The sequence below is a fragment of the Falco peregrinus genome, chromosome Z, assembly GCF_023634155.1.
Source record: "Falco peregrinus isolate bFalPer1 chromosome Z, bFalPer1.pri, whole genome shotgun sequence".
NCBI lineage: Eukaryota > Metazoa > Chordata > Aves > Falconiformes > Falconidae > Falco > Falco peregrinus.
Genome location: NC_073739.1, coordinates 25517644 through 25539444, shown reverse-complemented (window position 1 = coordinate 25539444; position 21801 = coordinate 25517644). Strand labels below are relative to the sequence as shown.

The following is a 21801-nucleotide window of genomic DNA, read 5'->3' as shown; positions in this document are numbered from 1 at the left end:
CTGTAGATTTTTTGTCTTTGCTGGTTTCCCTTAAAAATACACGTAGTATTCCTATCAATGCTCCCCAAGATTTGGTATCTTAAACAGATAGAAGCAACTTCTGGCATTACAATGTAGGTAATATTGTTAAAATAATTAATTTGCTTTGTCATGCAAAGATATTTTATCACCCATGAAGCATAGAAAAAAACAAAGATATCTCTACATTTTTCCTATAGCCTGTGTGTAAGATTTTTATCTTTTATAAATTTGAGTACTGCTTCAGACATAAAACTAGCTAGTAGGGCCCAGTCCAGCTTTTTCTAGCATTAACTCCAGTGTCTTTAAGTGAGTTGAACAAGCAAATCCCATGGGTTTTTTCCCTTTTCTTAAAACATAGAGAATTAAGGAAAGACCCTTCTGGAAAAATGGATGCGTACTGCAAATCAGGGAAGAATATAGCTGCATTTTAAAACTTTTTTGTCTAAATTCTGTGAAAATGTGTATTTTTAGATCATATGTTAACATTTCAGTAGAATTTGATTAAAGGTAGCCAGGCAGAAAAATAAATAAACTTCTTGTTGATCCGTGTTTAAATCATCTTTGATGTTTTGTTAAAATGACTGCACAAAAATATACCTTTTTTGTTTATCATTGGTATCCGTAGAAATGTGTTTTTCAGGACCTGAAATGATCACGCTTTCTTGTATTTTTAATCATTCTCTGCTCTCATAAATACCTTGCTGAAAAATGACTTAGAAGCAATCTCAGCTTCAACTTTTGCAAATTAATAACTGAACAGAGTGGTTAATCATTACAGATTCTCTCATCTTTTTCTGTAATCCCTGATACTGTAAGCTGTCAAAGAGTAATACAGAACAAAATCTGAGACTAATTTCCATATGAGAGGCATAGGTACCAAAGGCATAAATAATACACTTAGAGAGAATCACTGAATTCTTTATAGAGAAGTGTAATCATCGTTTGCAAATATTCTTGAGTAAGATAAGAGCTTTCTTTCCAGGTGGTTTCTCTAACTTAAAGATAGTTTTTTCCCTCTCATACATTTACCTCCGAGGGACACTCTGTATGTGTACTGCATACATGGATTTTTTCTTCTTTTGTCTTCCTAGGAGGAAGAAATAATCTTACGGAAGAGAACAATTTATGGCTGCAGAGAAACCTGAGCCAGTATTTACTTGTGTGTGAGTATTTTTGGCTGGCTAGAACAGAGGAATTAAGTGAAGATTCTTGATACTCTTTTTATTAAACTATCTGGCAACTCCTGTACTTCTCTAACCCTCATTTTCCACTCTCCAACCGGACATAACATACATGCTTACTTTACTGTGACGTACTGCGGCTCAATAACATCATGTTTTCAGGTCTTCAAAGGAGTAACTTTGAGATCCTTGTATAAAAAAAGAAAATGCCATAACACAAAATACAGTAATGAATTCTAGGTAGCTTCTGGGGTGACATCATTTAGAAACATTTTCAGGCTGACTATTATGTCCAGAAATCATACCTTTTTCTTTTTGCATATGGTTCTTAAGAATTTGCTATTGTTCTTAAGGAAAATTATCTACAGTTACCTGCTTTGCTCCCGTTTCAGTTTTTCGGTTCAAAATCTGCATGTCTGGCTGAGCAGTCAAAAGAGCTTCCGCTCACAAATTAGGCATGACCTCTTCAGCACGTAACTATCTGGACGTTAGTTGGAGACTTCAGAATGCTAATACATTGAGGAAAACTTTGAGATGAAAACAAAAGATTTCCTGGCTTCGTATTGACATTTTATGATTTTTTTTCCAAAGCTTGCAATAAAAAGAATTACAAGGTAGGAGATTTTTGAAAGCATAAATGGAAGCAGGGTACTTATCTGCCCCTTGAGACAATAGAAGAATCTACTGTGAAGTTCAGTGTCATGTTTCCTCCATACATATAGGTAGTAACTTTGATGTAGTGTGTTGCCATTCAAGTTCATGTATGTCTTTACAAATACTTTTGCTTACGTTTGCTAAATATCTAATTGTGAGGAATTTGTTCGTTGACACACTTTAAAGAGCTTTAATTTTATGCCCTTGTGAAGTTAAAATATTTTTACTACTGTCATTTTGAAAAGCTAAATGAAAGCATTTATTTCTACTCAGTGAAGATCCTATGAACAGTTTATGGCTTTACAAAAAGTAGAGCCCATTGCATTGATTTGTCTTTCATGTTGAGTCAGTAAGAATAACTGAAATAGTCCAGCAACGAAGACAAAGCAAGAGAACCTGTGGCCCTAGGATAAATGTACAACTTGCCTATTTGCCATCTACTTCATCCACTCTCTTCAAGTTAAAGACATTAATTTAAAGATGCTTTAAAAATGCTTTTGAAAGCTATTGCTCAATCTTAATTATTACAGAGCCAGTATTTTACAAAACCTGCAATTTTGGTATTATCACTGTAGAAACAAGTACTTAAAAATTGTAGTTGCAAAAAAGATTAAATACTATATTGTAAAACTGAAGACCAAAAAAAGCAATCAGATACAATGGACAATATGAATATAGGTATCATAAAGATTGCTGTTCACTCCTGTAAAAAGCTCTGTATTGAGCAGATACACTATACACATCATACAGATTACGTTACAAGAGCAGGCTCCTATTTCAGCATCTGTGCATCTCCAATGATGACATGGCAGTATTAAAGCCAGTTAAGGTAAATAATAATCCTGTTTGACCTTGTGATATTTTTAAATGTTTTGTGTTGCTTGCTCTTCAAATGCCCATGCTGAGACTGCATTTTTCCAGAGTTCTTTTGACAAAGTTAGCTTTTCAGGATGCTTTTTCTGCATTGAGTAACTGCAGCTGGTGGTCTAGAACATCAGTGTTTACTTAGAAACCCTGGTTTTAATCAGTCTTTTAAAAATCGACAGAGGGGATGTTAAAAAAAAAAACCAACAGATAAACAAAACAAAACAAAACAAAAACCCCAAACACCAGAAAACCAAGAGAGCTACACCTGCAGATAAAACTGAATACTGAATTCAGAATAATGTATGATAAGCAATAGGTGTTTGCAGGTATTTGTGGTTCCTGGTTTTGTCGTAATACATTGATTAGTGGACAAAATCATTGATCCTCTTTATGGGCATGCTGTCTTTTGTTTATTGCTTTTTTAAGTCTTGTTCCATGGGATGGACAGCTAGCAGGGTTTTTTTCTATGTTCAGATAAGTGAAGAAAAACAAGTTAAAAAATCAAGGCAGGAGTGGACTACTGTTATCTGGAAACATGATGGAAATCCTGTACTTGATTGCCTTCAAGCCCTATGTAGTAAACATGATTATTCATTTTTGTTATTAATAACACACTTTGCAAGAGTAAAACATTCCCAAGATACCCTTTAACACTTTTCAGAATTTAATCAACATTCAGGTTCATTTTCCATTTAAGTTTGCAAAACTGCAACCATTATTCTTGCTGTCCATTTCATGTATGAATCATAAGCCATAAAACAAACAGTTCCTATCTGTTGCAATACCCTGCACTTGCTTGTTCGTATTTTCCAGGGCATAGCACAAGTCTTAGACTTTGACACCATTCCCTCCTCACACAGCACCACCCATCAACTAACATGACTCACATTATCGAAAATTAATCAACAGGAAAAAAAGAAAAATAAAGAAAACACCAAACCCAAACAAAGGACTGCAAAGAAGGTTATTACAGACTATGCTACACCCGTGTTCTGTTAGCACCGGAGACACTTGCCCTGGTATGCAGCACAAGAAATAGGTAGAGTTTTATAGTCTAAAAGCAGCTCTAAGAAGTTTCTATACAAAGCTAGCTAAGTGGCACGAGGTAGTCCTTCCATTTAGGAAACTTCAGAGCTCCTTTGCTAATACAAGCTTTGTGTGCATTACATGCTGGAGGATCATTTGCAGAGGAGCTGCTTTTTTAACAGAAGCAACAGACTTGACAGTGAGTTGCTATATGCCATGGATGGTACATGGTGTATGCAGATGGTGGTCTTCAAGACGGCTGTCAGCATGGCGTAAAGGTTACTTCAGTGGATACTGGGTGTAGCTTCTCACCAGTGCCGTTTACGTTGTAGAACAGCAGTTGCACTGGAACTGCAGCAATGGAACAAAGTCCTTTGTGTTGTGGAGAAAATCTTATCTGGTTAAAAGAACAAACAGAAACAAGACTGATATATATTATTACAACTAATTAGCAAGCAAATTCTGGGGAGGTCTGTGTGCAGCTATGCACCTGGGAAGGTCCTAGTTGGATGAAAGAAATCTCAGAGGTTTCAGTGATGAAATGCAGAGAACGCATTTACTTTAGGTAATGTGGAAGGCACTTGCAGTGTCTTTAGCTATAGTGTTTGTACTACAACAGTGTTTTTAATGAAAAAAATGGTTATTAGACTAAAAGAAAGTCCACCTTTTAATTTAAAAAAATATATTTCTGCACAGTTTGCAGAGCAGAGTTTGAAGAATGAACCCTAAGTGGTTTTTAATCAGCAGATCTCACAGTCATGACTGGGTACCTGGCATTTGCAGTTCTGTGTTTGCTGCAATTCCATTACACCATAGAAAGGAAAGGTATCAAAGACATTTTGGAAAGCAGCTAAACTGCAACTTTCAAGACAGAGGCATGGAAGAAGGGACTAGGAGAACATTTTCTTACCCTTCTCTATTCCTAAACCAGAGAAACCCACTAACATAGCACTTCGGTTGTAGATTTCATATGCAGCCTTTTCCATTGCATACACTATAGCATATCTGGCTGACTCTTGAATTCCAATAGATTAGACTCAGCCAAACAAAAACACAGCAGAATTAGCTGCCGCGTGTGATCTATGCCAACAAAACAGATGTCAGCTTGACAAGTGCCAGTCTGATATTCGTCATGGAAAGCCAGAAGCAGAAAAGGAATAAGATTAAAATTTTTTAAGCCTGCTTAGCGAGGCTTTGATTATAGTCTTATTGTCAGTGAAACTCCTGTGGACGTAGTGGAGAATGAATTTATGAAAACATTGCAAAGGTTTGAATGACATCATCTACTTTGTGCCAGTTCTGAGTGAATATTATTCTCCTTATCATGAGCCATGCCATAGCCTTGCAAAACCGTTAGAGAAGAAAATAGAATTTTATTTTCTTAGACCATAATGTCACAAACTCAGATGAGAGAAAGTAGTCTTTTGGCACTCATGATCCCTCTTGTTTCATTATGATATTTTTTTTCATGTGTTCCATCTCAGCTTAGCTTTCATACAGAATTTGCACTGCTTAATGAAAATTGTTCATGAAAATATTACTTTTTGAAATTGAAGTTACAGAAGACTTGTACAGTTAAGAATTTAATTTCACATCTTTTTGGCAATCATTTGCTTTTACTGTCCTTCGTCTTGGACCTTTGCCATACACACTCCGGTGACATGCATCTTATATTTGACATTGGAAAGGTTTTCTCAGAACTAATTTATATCAAATTTCCATTTCAAAGTGAAGAAACCAGAGGAGATAGTAGAATTCAACTAACAGATGACTAAAGAACAGTTCTGAAATGTAAGACTATCTTACAATCATGGAGGGGAAATGCCAAAGTAAAGAATTGAGCAATTACTAATAAATCATAAAAGGGCAGAAATATGATAATGAAAAGAATTCATAAGCATACTTCTTAATTAGAAGGGATTATTAATATCTTGTAAAATCCACAGTGTATTCTTTGTGTTAGAGCATTTAGCATTTCTACATAAACAAAAGAAAACAAATGGTAATTGTTTTATACTTCTGAAATCCTTTGTCAACAGGCATATGGCAGAAACAGAGTGGAAAATTGTATTACTCTAAAGGCTGCTGATGAAATCAACAGATCTGCTATCACTTGCAACAGTAAAAAGGTTTTCATTTTGAGTGACAATTGATGTTTTCTGCTGTGCAAATGTCGCTGCATCTTCTCTGAGCAAAGAAATAGGAGTAACAATTTTGTGTAACTATTAAACTTTACTTCAGAGGAAAAAAAAAACAACCAAGAAAAAAGGGAAAAAGAAAAAAACCTGAACAAATCAAACCAGAATGGGACACTCGACATCTGAGGTCAACAGTCATAGTGGGTTTTCTTATTACTAAGTTACCTAGGATTTGACCAGTTTGACATTCCTTCAAGATGTATTAGAATATCAGAACTTTATCAGAAGGAATTTGCCACGTAATTTATTGCCACATCTTCCCATTTAACAGATCTCTGAGGTTAAATTCCACATTTGTCTACATGACAAACGTGTAGCAGCAAAGAAAAATAAGCAGCAGAATGGATGTTCTTTATTCAAACACAGTGCACCACTAACATTGCAACTGCTGTATAGTAGTGCTCAGTTAAACTTCTTGCTCCTGGAAGGCACTGAGTGAGACTGTCACACACTGAGCATATTCATTTCTCATTATCTTCGGTGCAGTAAAGGATGCCTAGAGTTTTATGGGACTGAATTCAACAGCATTAGGCCTCCAGTGCCTGAGTCTTCTGTCAGTTACAGTAAAATAAAATTAGTGTATCAGTAGAAAAGATAACTGATTGTGCCCAGGATCCATGCAAATAGTCAGAAAGAGTGGCTTGCAAGTCACTTCTGAGAAAAGCTATAGCAACACACTTAACACAGTCCTGCCTGTATCGTGCAGACGTGCCACAGCAGGGTTTCTCTGGCATGGCTTGTACCTGTAAGATCATGCTCCACTGCGTAGGCTTTAGGACTTAAAGGATTCTTGTATCTGTAGTGTAAATTTAAATATGTGGTAGTTGAGAAATGAAGATTGATAAAATGTATGATAAATTTTCATTAATAATTGAAAAGCTTATGTGAAAAATCGAAGAATATTCAACTGAGTTGAAGTTTTACCTGTAAACTTACGCTCGCCAACAAAAATACTGTGCATTGTAGATCAAGAAAGTGTAGTACACGGTATTTAGTGTAACTGGCAAAACAGCAAAGGATATCATTACAGCACGATAAATAACCCTATAGTATAAAGCCTGGTATGACTGTTTATATTGATAGGCTAAATATGGAACTCTAAAGCTATTTTGCAACAAAGTCCCTTTTTATACATATATATCTGGAAGAAAGCATATCTTTTTCTGAAAATCTTGAAAGGTTATAATCATGGTTTAAAATAAGTAACTTTCAAATTTTCCTTTGTGGTCATCAATTCCACTTCTCCAAAGAACCTCATAAACACAATGGGCCTAATGCCAAAACAAAAATTAAATGCTTGTGTGATCCCCAAGGGAAGACATACTTTAACTATGAAGTATTCTCACAAGAAACCTTGTAAACCTTACATGAAAGTGAATGACCTAGAGTTTGTGGCATTCACGTTTGTTGCTTTGACAGCACTGTTTATCAAAATAACTACAATTTCCAAAGAAAGACTACTTATTTTTTACTATATTGCTTTTTTTTTTTTTGGCAAGGCCCTATAAATAATAAGTTCACTAGGTTTTTGGGTTAGCTTGTAGTTGATCTAGGTTGTTTCACAGCAGTCAGTTAATCCCTTCAAAGTATCATCTATTCATCAGTTCATTATTTTCTCTCAGCATAGGTGGAATATATTAAAGCTATTTGGAAGCATTTAAAAAGAAAAAAGGTTAGAAAAGAACAACACCTTGCATGTCAGCCCTTTAGAGAACTGAAAAAAAACAGATGTTTTGTTGTATTGTTTTCCCAAGATACTTCTACTGTCCTTTCACCTTTTCCTCATCTACTGTATTTATCTGTTTTTCTTCTACTCGTTTAAGCAACTGCTCTTAAAAAGCAAGTCAGGTTACATTTGACAGCTATACTTGCACTTGTATTACTCTAATATTTTCTAGCTTCTCTTTGCTTTTGATACTGATTTATAAGAGCTGGCTGTGATTTGGTAGCATGCATTTTAAAAGAAGTGGCAGTTTTAACATCAAAAGATACAGCAGCAGTGAAGGTGTCAGACTTGCACAAAGTTTCCACATACACAGTATACTATTGTTTGCACTGCATACGCATAACAATTTTTTGAAAGTATTCATCCTTGCTTGCCAATAACTTGTTGTGTGTATTGAGCTAGACTTTTTACAGTTGGAGTTTTTTATTTGGTCTGCTTAGAGAGATAGAGGCAAAATTCCTCCTGGACTTTAGTGAGTTCTGGATTTCACTCAGAGTAAGTAACCTAACAGCACCAAACAGTATCTGCAATATGCCATCTCAATGGTGTTAAATCTCGGAATACTGTGTCAGATCTCCTCACAGAGTTACGTTTTATTTGCAGCTTACAGAAAAAAAGAAAAGGTATATATTTTAAGTGATTTCAGAAGTCTGCAAATTTCAGTCCAAAGTATAAAAGAATATTATCTGATTTCTTGCATTCTGCAGGTATGAAGACAGGTCTTGCTTACTCAAGGAGCGTACAGAAGAATATGTGGAAAATATAGTTGGTAGTAAACAAGGGAAAAATATATGAGGCTGAATGTGAGCTGGAATGAAATAATGCATTACATTCAGTCTCATATTAACATTTTTCTTGACATTATGCACAAACAGGAGATGATTCAAGCGGGCATAGAAGTCATAACAATCTAGCAGTGATGAACTAGCCCATGGTTATTCGAGCAGTAATGTGAAGCAAGGTTACCTACAGTAGCAAGGCATTGAATTCATGGTCTGAGTCCTAGGAGATGCTTCCCTCTGTTGTGTTCTTCGTGTTTCTAAGAATCGCCACTGGGTACTGACAACCCACCCTGAAATATGAGTGGCCGCACAGTTTGGGGTCACTCTGTGACCCCACCAATTAGAAAGTGCCATGTTTAAGTACTCAGCAATTAAAATTTATTTTACAAAGAAAGGTAGAGAAGACTTGTCTTCTCATTGGCTGGGAGGTCTGAGGCATTTGAGTCCAGTACTTTTCTAGGAGCATCTGCTTTAAGTCTGTAGCTGTGAGTTTTCTGTAGGTCCCTGAAGTTAGGGATGGCTGTGAATTAAAGATCACTACAGCAAGTTTTTACCCATAAATACAACATCTTCATATTGTAGTTCTGAAACCTACAGTTCCTTTTTTCTGCTTTCCTCAGCTGTTCCTGAATAGTCATCAGGAAGACTTACCTAATGGTATCATGATTTTTGTAGGAGCCATCCCATCAAGAAACCAGAACTGTGGAATACTGCTATACTGGCTTCATTCTCCAAGTGGTACCCAAAACACTCTTCTATTAGGAACTGCAGTAGGACCAAGCTCCTCAACTCAGGAAGTATGCTGCAGAGAAAACACTGTGAAAGGCATGCCTTAGAGCTTTCATTCCATTTTCACAGGTTCTCCGTGAGGCAATTTAATAGGATGCTACAAACAAGAGGGACAAATTACTCCCCAGGCAAGCATAAAGGGGGATAAAAGGTAACAGCAGTGAAAACTGTAATTTGGACTGAGAGTTTGGAGTGACACAAGTTAAAAGACTGCTGTCTGGAAGAGTATTGCTGCTGACTTCAATGAAATCACAATGTTGCCCAGTTTAATGTAGCATAATCCAGGCCAGGATTTATGAATACCCTGCATGCTGATACCAGGCAGCACCAAGCTGTATTTAATCAGATAGTGGAAAGTCAGAGCATGCTGTCCGTGGTGAGTAGCTTCAATAAAGTGTCCTTTAAAGTCCTTAGAAATGTGTTCCACCATCGTTTTTAGACAAAGAAAAGGCACTGCACCTGAAGCCTTATTAATATCATCAGCTGTTTTGGAGTTTGATAAATAAACTTATTCTCTCGTTGGTATCTTTTCACTAACTTCTCAGCTTCACAGATCAGCACTCCAGGCTATCACCTCCTCTGTTCAGATCTGTTTCATTACCACTGCAAATACTAAGTTAGCACCAACTGACTGCTAAGAATTTAAAGATCAACATTGTTCTACCCAGAATATAATAGTTATCACAGTTAGGAGAATCCTCACAACCTAGATTTTCAGGCAGTCCGTATCTGGTATTTGCTTGTTGCACAACTTTTGACAAATCATTTAACCTCTCTGATCCACAGCTTACATATCTGCAAAGCAGATTTAGTAATAACTACCTACTTTTCACAAGTGTTGAGGGGATTAATTAATTAGTGTTTGTTAAGCACTTAAAATCCCTTGGATGAAAGACACTAAATTAAAAAAAATAAAAATAAAAATTGCTTTTAGGCTCATAATTTTAAATGCCAGCAAGGACTATTTTAATGATTCATCTGATCTCAAATACTAAAGTCCCTATAAATTCATTGCATTTGACTATGTGATTGCTGAAGAATCTCTCTCTTCAAATCATCTCTAGTACTTGGATTTAAAAAGTTTGAGGGATGGACAATCTGATTTTCCTAGACAGCTGTAACCTGGTAGTACTATAAAACTACTTGTTACACAACTGGATCAAATTCGCTGAGCTACAGCTTTTATCCCTCTTGATTTCTTTTAGGCTTTTGTCTGCTATGTATAAGTGCTCGGCTCTATATCTTCTGTCTCATCCTGTATCTTCTCTTCTAGTTGATGCTTATGCTTCCCTCTGAAAAAGCTCTGATAAACTGGACCAACTGAGTGACTCTAGGAGCTCAAATAATAACCTGCTTTTCAGTTTTCCATTAGTTTCTGTAGTTCTTCACAGAATATTTCCATAATTTTCAGCATTTTTTGGTGTAGATACTAGAACTGGATGCAGATGGACTCAGCAAGCTGCATAACACTAACAGATCCTCTCACTTCTCACAGATAAATATTCCCCTACCTACACCTCTGACAACTGCATTATCTCAATGAGTAATGTTGAATCAAATAAATAAAGAGGCTCATAAGCACTTGATTATTCACCCTGAAGAAAAAAAGCAGTGGCTTTTGAAAAGCTTTGTAGCTGATTGGTCTTTTAAAATGACCAGTGTTTTCTCTATTTGGTTGCTTGGGCATTAAAAAAGAGTAGCATAAATTAATGTTTTTCTACATTTAATCAACTCAAGCATCATGTGTCAGACTTTACGTTCACAGGAGCAGTGTGTAAAAAACTATGTGTTCCTCTATTGCAGGGATACATTTAAAATTTTTGGGAGAGCAGGAGCCTTTTTATGCACCATATTTTTATAGTTTTGCATACTTTAGGACTTGTATGATCCTCAGGCAATAACTTCATCTAGCAAGAATTTGTTTCACAGAACCTTATTTTTGCTTCCCCAAATTTTATTCCTCTGCTCCTTTCTTGCATTTTGCTTTCTTTCAGACTGACTAGAACAATCCTTAAGGACACTGTCTCCTTGCTTTGTTCCTCTGGAACCTTCATCTTTATACTCATCTGAACAATGTATAAAGTGCATTTTGTTCAGTTCCTTTTATTCTGTATTAGTTAGATCACTATAGCCTTTTTTCCACCTGAAAATATGTCTGTTTCCCGTTTAATAACATAAATTATATTTGTGACTTTCTTTGTCCTCTTTTTAAGGAAATGGTAACATCAGTGACAAGAAAACCAAAGACTCCTACTAGAAAAAGTCAGTATATTAGAAAGAAACAGTATTGTAAGCATATACAGTAGATTTAAAAAAAAATATTCACAGAGATAGACAAATTCCTCTGGTGAAGTCCCTAGTGATTTTGCCAGTGGATTTTCAAATGCCATGTGTTGAATCTTCATCTTCTCTTCAGAAGCTATTCCATAATGTTGCAGATCTAACCATGAAGATTTTTATTCTGACACTCAAACTACATTTTGTTGCATTTTAATCTTAGGCCATCCTTGCTAGCTGTATCCATAAACAATTTCTCTTCCTTCATGGGCTTTACAGTCTTGCAGTGCTTGTGGTTGAATTTAATTATAAGATGTTTCAAATCAAAATGATCAACATTAGTTTTGCATATGTCTTATTGGACTAGGTTGATGTTAGAGTCCGATGCTCTCTGACTAGGTTCTTCTAGATATTCCATACAAGGACAGTTTTCATGTTTTAATACCAAATTTACTTACTTCAAGATATTTGTCATTACATGGGATTTTGATTCATCAGAGTGATTGAGCAATTTACGGAAATTGCAACACAAAGATAATAAACCAATTGCAATATACAGCCAATTAACAATAAAAATGTGATTCCCGTTACCAGTCTCTATATGCTTACATCATGGTGCTGGCCATCCCCAGCCATGGAAAGGAATACATGGGTTGACTCCAGCTCAAGCCTGCTGCTCTCTTCAAGGTTCATTCTATTGGTTGCTCAATTTTTTTGCTCTGTGTTGGGCTGAGTCACTTGTACACCTCTTTCATGCTTGTCTGTCTGGCTTGGGAAGATATTCACACCTTTTTTTGCTAACTGAGCGAAGGCCATTTACATAGCTAATTGATCCACTCAACTGATAGAACCATTGGTCTAAACCAAAGGCCATTCTTATGTCCCCTTTGTGTTGGGGTAAGTTCAGCTTTCTTTACAACAGCTGTAGCCACTCCTTCTGTTCTTCCCTGAGCTTCATGAGCATGTCTTTGCCCATGTCCTCTGAGCCTTCTTCCATTGTGGGGGTTCGTTGATCAGTTACAGTTGATGTGACCTGATCTTAGTGATTTTGCAGTTATTTCCACAGAAAGAGGAAAGCAATTATGTTAAGATACGTGCATTTTAGCTAATGCACAAGTGAGGTCATCAGGAATGAAAACAGTAGGGATGGCACAAGCTGTTACACACGTATCACACCATTCTGAAGAAGCAGAAAGCATAATAAAAATCCAGTTGAGGTCTATACATTAGACTAAGTACTTCTAACAGTGAATTTGGAGTGCATTTGCCATCCAGGATTTTTTTTATGCTTATCCTTTCCTAAGGCTTTTTTTCTAAGTGTCCCTGTCGACACTGTCATGACAGGACACTGGATCTGACAAACCTTTTGACTGACCTGGAGCAGCTGCTCTTATGTTCTTAATGTAATAGGAGCATCACCAGTGCCACTAACTAGTGTCAGTCAAATTTGAGAAGTGTTTTAATCCAAAAACCTTTTGAAAGAAATACATTTCTTAAATGGATTATGGCCCTTTTTCTTAAATTACCTTAAACAGTAGAGGTGAACAAACCAAGACTGATATGCTTATAAACCCGGCTAAATCTTACTTTAACTCCTTTCAGGCAAAGATCTCAAAGTAAATACCAATCTAAGACTACAGTATTCCTCTGGGAAGTACGCTTGACTCTGAATTATTCTAATAGCTTTACAAATGCAAGAGTAGGCTAAATGAGTTATTCCACCAAACTCTGACATAATAGCGTTATTACATTTGACTTGAAGACCTGAGCAGAGCATATACATGTAATGCCTGAGTATATTAGTGGTACATAATCACAGCTAGGAACAGTTGCTACTGCAACAAGATTGTAACTTTGTTATTATATATAAAGTGAGTATGTCAATATATGCATTTATGTATCTACATTTAAGTGAATATACACTAAAAAGCTGTATTCTTGGACATGGAACAAGTCACAGATGAACACAAAAAAGCAAGAATCCTCACAAATAAAAAATTACCCTCCCTTTCCACTGCTGCTTAACCATCCTCCTCCTATAGCACAATGTGTAGGTTCTCTTCAGTTCCCAACTGTACACACCAGACATGGGAGTCAGGTAGTATTTGATGGGTGGAAAGTGTAACCACTCTTCATGATTTAAATCATTTCACAGGTCTTTCCTTGTTTCTCCATCCCTGAGATGCAATAGAGTTGCAGAGAAGGGTGTTCCATCACTCCTGCTGCTTCTCAATTACACCTACAGGCTGCCAATTTCTGAGGATTCATTCCAAGATGAAACTTCCATTCTGAAATGTCCTGCTAGTTTCTGAAGAGTTTCTTAAGACTCACTGGAAACTCATAGTGTTAATAATGCCCAAACCCAATGAAAAATAGTTTGTCTGCAATGATAGAGCCAGGAAAATAAATTCAAGTTTCTTCCAAATTAATGAGCTGTGCATGAAAATTAATTGTTCAGCACATTGTAATTCACTATCTGAGGGAAAGATAGGAAGGTGAGTAAATGTTCTATATGCATCATAACTAACATTTCATACACAGTTACATAGGTTTCATTAATATTCAAGTGCATTTGTGAAGCAGGCAAACTGCTATACTTAAATGTAAGCTCTGGTTTGTAAACCGTAGTTAGCAGATAGGAAGGCAAGTGGGCAGGATACTTCCAGTAGAAGTGGACATTGATGATAATACCCTCAAATGTATTCCTGCTTACTGCAGTTGACTGTAAGTCTTTTCACAAATTTATGTATCCAGAATTCTCCAGCCAACAACTCAAATTCATAAAATGCAGCATGGTCATCTGAGGGCTTGATTTATCTGCTGGACATGCACTGTGTTTTCCCCAAGTAAAACCTGTGTGAAAAGCAATGTAGGCATTACTAGCTTTCTGAGTTGAGTCCCTCATCTAAAACTAAACTGCAGCAGTTGGTAAATACCGTAATTAATACTTCTAAATTTTGTAATATACCATTATTTCTAATGGTAGTCTAAAAGTTGTTTATGTGTTTTGCTAATTCTAGCTGTTCTTGTCAAACCATGTGCTCTTGGGGAATCTCTTACCAGCAATACAGTTTCTGCATTCTGAGTGACAGCTCTAGATTAACAGGTCAACAGCACTGTAAAAAGGTCATTGGCAACTCCTCTGACAGACAGATTGCTTTGGATTTTAAGAGCTTCTATGTAAATCTGGTAGAAGGGCTGGGTGCTACACAAGGTAAGACTTTCTAATAAGTCTTGAGGAGACTAAAGAATGAAGTAAAGCAAATGGTAAGTGGAAGGAAGTGGAATAAACCCGATCTTCGTGGCACGTTACCACTGTGTTCCCAAATAGCTGCAAAATAAAACAAGGAGAGAATGTGATCATCAAAGTGCAATATGAGCAGCCAGAGAAAAAGAATTAAAGGCAAAATATTTCAAGGTTGTAAGGGAAATCAGATCAAAAGGGCCAAATTTGTGTCACATCACCACTGGCTGCTTAAGGCTTTAGCAGATTAGTGTGTATGACAGATAGCTTTGAGAAGGGCAAATCACATTTTTTTCTTTAGGTCTGTTGCCTCATTGACTGCTGTGGTAGCTAGGTGATGAAGATTACTTCATGCCCAAGTGGGAATGAATAGGCTACTGTGCACAAATCTGTTGGGAAGAAGAATATATTTGTTATCTTCAGCTTAGAGCAGGGCATTTTTGCAGACAGTTCGAAGTAGACTCATTAGGTTGCAGTGAACAGGGTGATAGAATAAATAAGAATAGGCAGATTGGGTTACCTTAAAAAAAAGTAATTTTAGTTAATTTATGACTTTTAGAAATTTCACATTTGGCTGTTTCTCTTCCACCTGATGCTGATCTATGGCAGTCTCTGCTGCCTTCAGGTTAAAAAAAACCCCACTGCCTTTTTTGGGGATAGCTGTCGGTACTGAGACCAAGACCATTTAGTGTTCTTCAGTAGGCAGCATCTTACTTTGTGAAGTTGCCACTTCACAAATGTCATGACAACCTTCTGCCACAGAGCAGTGCAAAATAAGTTCCTACACTTCTGTTTCAGGACAGGTTAGATAGCTGTGACACTGTCAGAGTAAAGAATTAACATGTTCCTTTGTCCCTACTGCAGTGTCACACTACGTCAGGAACAGGCCTTGGACAGTGAAAAATGGAAGAGCTTGAGAACTGAGGCTTGGCTAAAAGTGTGATGAAAACCATTTTAGTGGTAATCTGGCAGCTGTAAATTTAATTCTGTGATGGCTAACAAGGTTTTGGTAAAGTTTTCTGACTATGATGGATGATTCTGAAATTGTAAGAAAATCATATTAATGAAGACAGCCCAATTATTTTTATAGTGTGTGCTTTGTATATCAGGGACCAAAACTAGGGCAGTAAGACAAAAAAAACCACCCAGATATGCTAGTTTTATCACATTAAAAAATTGAAAGAAATGGACAGCTAGCGAGGCTAGCAAAGGTACTTTCCAAACCAGAAGATGGTAGCATTAAGTCAATAGGGTGTATTTTTGGCTTTCAGATGAAACTGCTTGATAATCAATAAGTGTACTTTCTGTGTGTGTGAAAGGAAAAGACTGGCATCAACCCTGTAAAAATGCTCAGCAACAGGTCATTAACAATTCTAAGAAGTATATAAAGTAAACCATAACAAAAGAAGGAAGCCTTGGGATTTATCTGAGATTTCCCCCATTAAAAGATGTGGCAGTATATACACTTTGCTTATGCTGCCTACACAAGTGAGAAACTCAGTCCAGCGCTCCAGGCACCACTGTATTAAAAATTGATGGGAATTCACTGTATAGTAGATTTTTCCTTCCAAGGAACTGATAAATAGTTAATGAGGAGTTATGCAGCTGAGTCCATCCTGAATGGGTAATTCTTTCAGTAACAACAGTTTGTTTGCCCCTTGATTGTTCATTTTTTTCTCTCTCGTACAACAAAATATAATTTAACTTAGGTTTATTATTTTGTAACCTAAAAAGATACATATACTTATTGATTGCTGGTTCTAAATTATCTGAACACTTTTGGAAATCTTTCCCTCCTCATAAATAAACAATGAACAAGTAGCTAGTCAGCATCTGTCTGATGAATTACAGTGTTTGAAGCATCACCGTCAATGTGATCTAGTCAATAATAGACAGCAGCAAAAAGATACCATCCTACCAGGCACAAAATGAGCCTTCCTGTTACTTTTACTCATTTCTTCTTAGCCACAGTGAATAAATATACCATTGCACATTCTAAACATATGCTACTACCACGGCAAGAGTCTCGGTACACTGAGAGTGCTGTTTGCCCAGTGTGTTTTTACCAGCTATGAGCTAACTGCTTCTTTGTTAAAAAAGTTAAAAGAACTCTCTTTCCTGAGGATTTTGTGCTTAAAGGAGATGGCAACTAAAGCTGGGACCCCTTTATATATCTGCAGAGTTAGGAAATGTTCTCACCATAGCACATCACTCATATCCTTCAGCCAGACAGTGAAAGAAGAAAGCAGTGCTGCGAATCCTCAGGAACATCCAAGTCTGGTGAAGTGTATGTTATTTCTTATCAGAAACTGACCCCAGGTGAATTTTGACTTAGAGCTTGCATTAGAATAGAGAAGGTGAATGCTCACAGGCAATACTCACCAGCTCAATTCAAATCCAAGTAAGTCTTCAGCTGTATCAGCTGTTCAGTAGTATACGCCGAGGTCTTGCTCCAGGTAGACAAGGCAAAAGGAAATACATAGAGACTGTTGGAAACTTGTGCAGGCTTTCCAGGTCATCTCTTATGAGCATGTCCAACTTTTCATAGTGCCTCTATCTGTTCAGAAGCTGTTCCTGTTCAGTTCAGTAGATAAACATAGGTCATTAGGTTGTTGATCTAATGTTTCTAAAATCCAGTAAGCACTTCACAGGTACTTTAAGAGAAAATATAGCGAAGAATATTAAGGTTGTAGGAGAGGGTGTGTGTTATGATACAAAAACATACCAGTTTTTGTATAGGTATTTAAGCATTTTGCCAGAATGGGTAGGCACAGTCAGCTCAGTGCATGAAACAATAATATTGCTGACAATGCAACACACTGTGTGATACACTACCTTGTAGCAGATAAACAGAATGCTTTTATTGTTGGACCACATTCACTCCACATTACCTTAAACCATCATAAAGCATGAGCTACTCCATTGCACAAATAATGCTTGCTATTTCTGCTGTAAAAGAACAGTTCTGAGCTCAGTACAAGAACCAGGCAGACTTTGCAGTATGCCTCAGAGAGAGCTATAGAGGAAGACTGTCAGAACATAAACATTTCATAAAGCAATAAGTCATTATGATATTAAATAAGAAAACCTGAGGATCGACAGACACCTCAAGTTAATGGGGGAAGAAATTGTTTGGCTTGCATTTTTATGTTTTACTAGTAGTCCTATTTTCCCAAGACAATATATCTGAATATTAAGGAAAAGAATTCATCTGAATACAGTAGAATACTATTCCTGAAGTACAGTCTTCTGATCAGTTAGTCCCAAAGCCTTACTACCACAAAATAAGAATGGATACTGCCTATTTCAACACAATACATGCAAAGAAATATAAAGAGTGAATATTTTAAGCCAAACAGGCCTCCTACGCCCAGGGGAATTTATCTGAATGGAGAAATTTTGTGTTTGTTGCTAGCAGTCCGCAGGAGTCTGGATTGTCACTACAGCTATTGATCATGCTGACAGCACCCTTTTTACCAAAAGGCACTGCTTTTCAGCCACTTCCCCAGCTCCCATCTATCTATGGATAGAAGATCGAGAATTCTGTCACTGCAGCCACTCTCCTCTGCTCTGCAGCTTTTCTCCTGTTGTGGCCTTGGTCACCTTTAACACAGACAGGAGTAAATTTGGCTTCTCATTCACAGATTTTTTTCCCTTCATAAAATTGTAATTCTGTAGGGAGCGACCTGATTACCTAGGAAGTAGAGCACAACCCAGTACATTGCGAGCAGCTGCCTGCAGTAGGACAGAGTGTATGTAGCAGACAGGGTCCTTGCATTACCCTTTTATGCTCTACTTCGAGTCATGAAGGCAAGAACGTAAGATGAAAGCAGTCCTGCTAAATCAGACCAAGCCATCTAGCACAGTGTCTTGTCTCTGTCAATAACCAAAAGCAGATGTTAAGGGAAGTTACTCATAGTGTAAGCTTGTGAGGTACTTCCTCCATGTTGGTACATTGTGATACACCATGGAATGCAACAGAAGCTGCAGCTTTCTTCTCAACCTGTTGCAGAGGAATTAATGCCAGAGAAAGATGAGGTTTGTGTACTTTTATCAGAGTTCCTAATTAAAAGAAATATTTCATCTAAGTACTACTGAGGATTGCCTGATGAGAATAAGGTGATAATCCTCCTGTGTTTACAACTTCATGAAATTCAGAGAGGAACATCAATAGTCCATGAATTGCAGCTAAATCAGTCTGAAAACCACAGCAGTGATGACAACAGCTCTTCAAGAAACTACTTTGGGGATTTGTTTGCTTGTATAAATGGACATGTTTCTATTAAGTCTTCACCAGCCTTGGGCAGGGTGATCACCTTTGAATAGGTGCCAACAACAGTTTATAGTGAGGCACACTTCCATTAATTTATTTGGTGGGATGAAAACCACAAACCACCAGACCATGGGTACAGTTACATTTACTGATCATGTGGCTAAAAAGCAGATATTCTGAACAATTTGTCTGAGAAGAAAGAGGAGTGCTTGTAGAAGTTGTTTCTTCTTTACAGTGCGCTTGGCGGATTGGGCTGAAGTGAATAGGTTAATAATTATGAAACAGTTGTTAGAGAGTCTGTCTGAGATAGCGTGGACTGGAGCAAACCCCACCCATTCTTACCAATTTTGTGAAGCAGCTGGCGGGCAACACAGAGAAGCTGTCATGGAGAATACTGGGGCTACAACGACATGCTGGAATGCAGCACTGTCAATAGGACAGATGACCAAAAGTGTTACGGAGAAAAAGGGGGGACTCTGTCAGATTTTGGAGAGTGACAGCCTTGACAGGCAAGTATGCACATACCAGAGTGATGGACATATTGCTACAGTGAATCCTGGGGAGCAGGTCCTTTAATTCAAGTACAGCAAATCCATGGCTCAGATAAAACTCATCCAGGAGTACCAAAGGAAATAAAAATGTCAAATCATAGAAATACCAATGAGTAAGCTGAATATAATGGCCAGTAAACACAGAGCAAAAGAAGAAGCAACTGTTTGCAGTCTGTGTATTCTGCTTGGTAGAACTCATTGTCAGTGATAACTTCATGATGACGCTATGGTTATCCAAGTGACAGGCAGTCTGCTCTCATGTTTTGGCACATAGACACTCAAGGGGGAAGGGAAGCAGGTTAGAAAAAAGTGTCCCATGCCTCATCCACCTGTAGTATCAGTGGTGGGTACCTTATAAAATTTGCCTTCTCTGCAGGATCAAGGCCAGCCATTGCCCAGGGCCAATTACTATTTCTGAATCATCAGAACTGTCTGATGAAAAGATTTTTGTTTCTCCTTTTTTGTATGCTTCTCTATCAAGCCTCTTTGATCAGCTTCTTGGTTGGGTTTGCCACAGCTAGTGGACTGTTGTGACAGAGCCTGCTGACCAGTGAATCAAGTCTGTGCTCAGAGCCACATGCATTCTGAGACCTGCCTCTAGTGTCTCTACATTAGCGTATGGAGCCAGGAAGAGTTTCAAGGTCATGACTGGTTGCAGAGCACAGTCACAGAGACTGAGTGAGACAGTATGTGCACCATGGGCACAGGCTTCTTTGGGGAGGGGAGGGAGGATTGCGCCTTGTATAAAGGAGCTTCTTGATGGTACAGCTCTGGTATGGAATCAGAGGCTTGTCTTTTAGTTGTCTTTGGATCAAGTCCAATGAACCCTGGGGATATAATGGGGAAAACATTTTAGAAAAAATATGTCACATGCCTCAGACACCTGTAGTGATTGGTTAAATTTGTTTGCTAAAATACTTTGGGAGAAGGCCAAAGCTCAGGTGGAACTAAACCCAGGTCTAGACTTAGAGGATAATGTAACTTCAGTAAGTATGCTAGTAGTGAAAGGAGGTTTGGAGAAAACATGGGCCTGTTGCTGAATGAGGAAGACAACCTAATCTGTAGTAATCAACACTGGCTGGTTGGCAGATGGAAACAAACTGACTTGAGGCCTATATGCTTCAATAATTTAATCAGTAACTTGGATAATAAGAAAGGAGTTTGTGAATAGCAGTAAATAAGAGGAAGAGATTATTAAGCTGGAAAGTAAAACTTCAGTCCTAAGGGACCTCAAGAAACTTGAAGATTGGTCAACAGACATGCGGTCCAAGAAGTGTAAATTCTGCATATGGGCATGAAACCCTAATTCATACACAAATATGGGCTGGAACTGATTTGCAGCCCTGATGTAAATGCCTGGAAGTGGCAGTGAATACCAAGCAAAATATAAGCTAGCATTGCAATCATATCACAAATAAGGGAACATGTACTCTGCCTATTAGGAGTAGCCTGACCGATGAAGGGGAGTTACTACACACCGCTCTTGGCCCCTGTGAGGTTGCACCTAAAATATTGTGTCCAATTTTGGATTCTAGATCAAGAGGGGTAAGGAGAAAGAGTGTCAAACAGGAGCTACCAAGATAGTTAGGAGCCTAGAGCACATGACCTTCAAGGAGACGCTGAGAGAGGTAGACTTGTTCAGTGTGATGCAGAGGTTGTCTGATAGCAGCCTACAACTTCTGGAAGGGAATTTATGATCATAGATAGAGCCAAACTCTTTCTATTAGAAGCAAATAACATCAAAAGGAGCGGTAAACACCTGCCTGCAGCTGGGGGGTTCAGATTAAATGTTTGGGGAAAATTCCTAAACTAGATAATAAGTGCAGCACTGGAATAGTAAGAGGTTGACTCATGCCTCACCTGATCTACAGCCAGTGATAACTTTGCTTCATGGGAGAGGCTAAACTAGATGACTTCCAGAGGAACCTTCCCACAAGCATTCTCTAAACCAATGACTTCCTCATGGTTAAGTATATAATTTTCTTGACATGCTGGATGTTGTTTGATTTCCAGTGTATGAAAATGGACTTATTTAGATGAAGCTCAGAAGCTACTCTCAAAATGTTCTTTTAAATCTCTTTTTCCTTAAAGAAAAGACTAGTAAAGGAATTATGCTTCTGTAACTTGGTAGAAGACCTACAGCATAGAAGAGGATACTCTTGAGTTAGTAGCAGCAGCAAAGGTCCAGAGATTAGGGAGAAAAACTAACTGC

The 21801-nt window shown here is 37.6% G+C and overlaps 1 long non-coding RNA gene across 1 annotated transcript in view; it reads left to right on the top strand.

Moving 5' to 3' along the window:
* The window catches only part of LOC129782701 (uncharacterized), a 92993-nt gene that overhangs the window by 2343 nt on the left and 68849 nt on the right, over window positions 1-21801 (top strand). Inside the window, exon 2 of the long non-coding RNA XR_008744726.1 lies at window positions 1113-1184. This is a non-coding gene — a long non-coding RNA (uncharacterized LOC129782701). The remainder of the gene's footprint in view (window positions 1-1112; window positions 1185-21801) is intronic.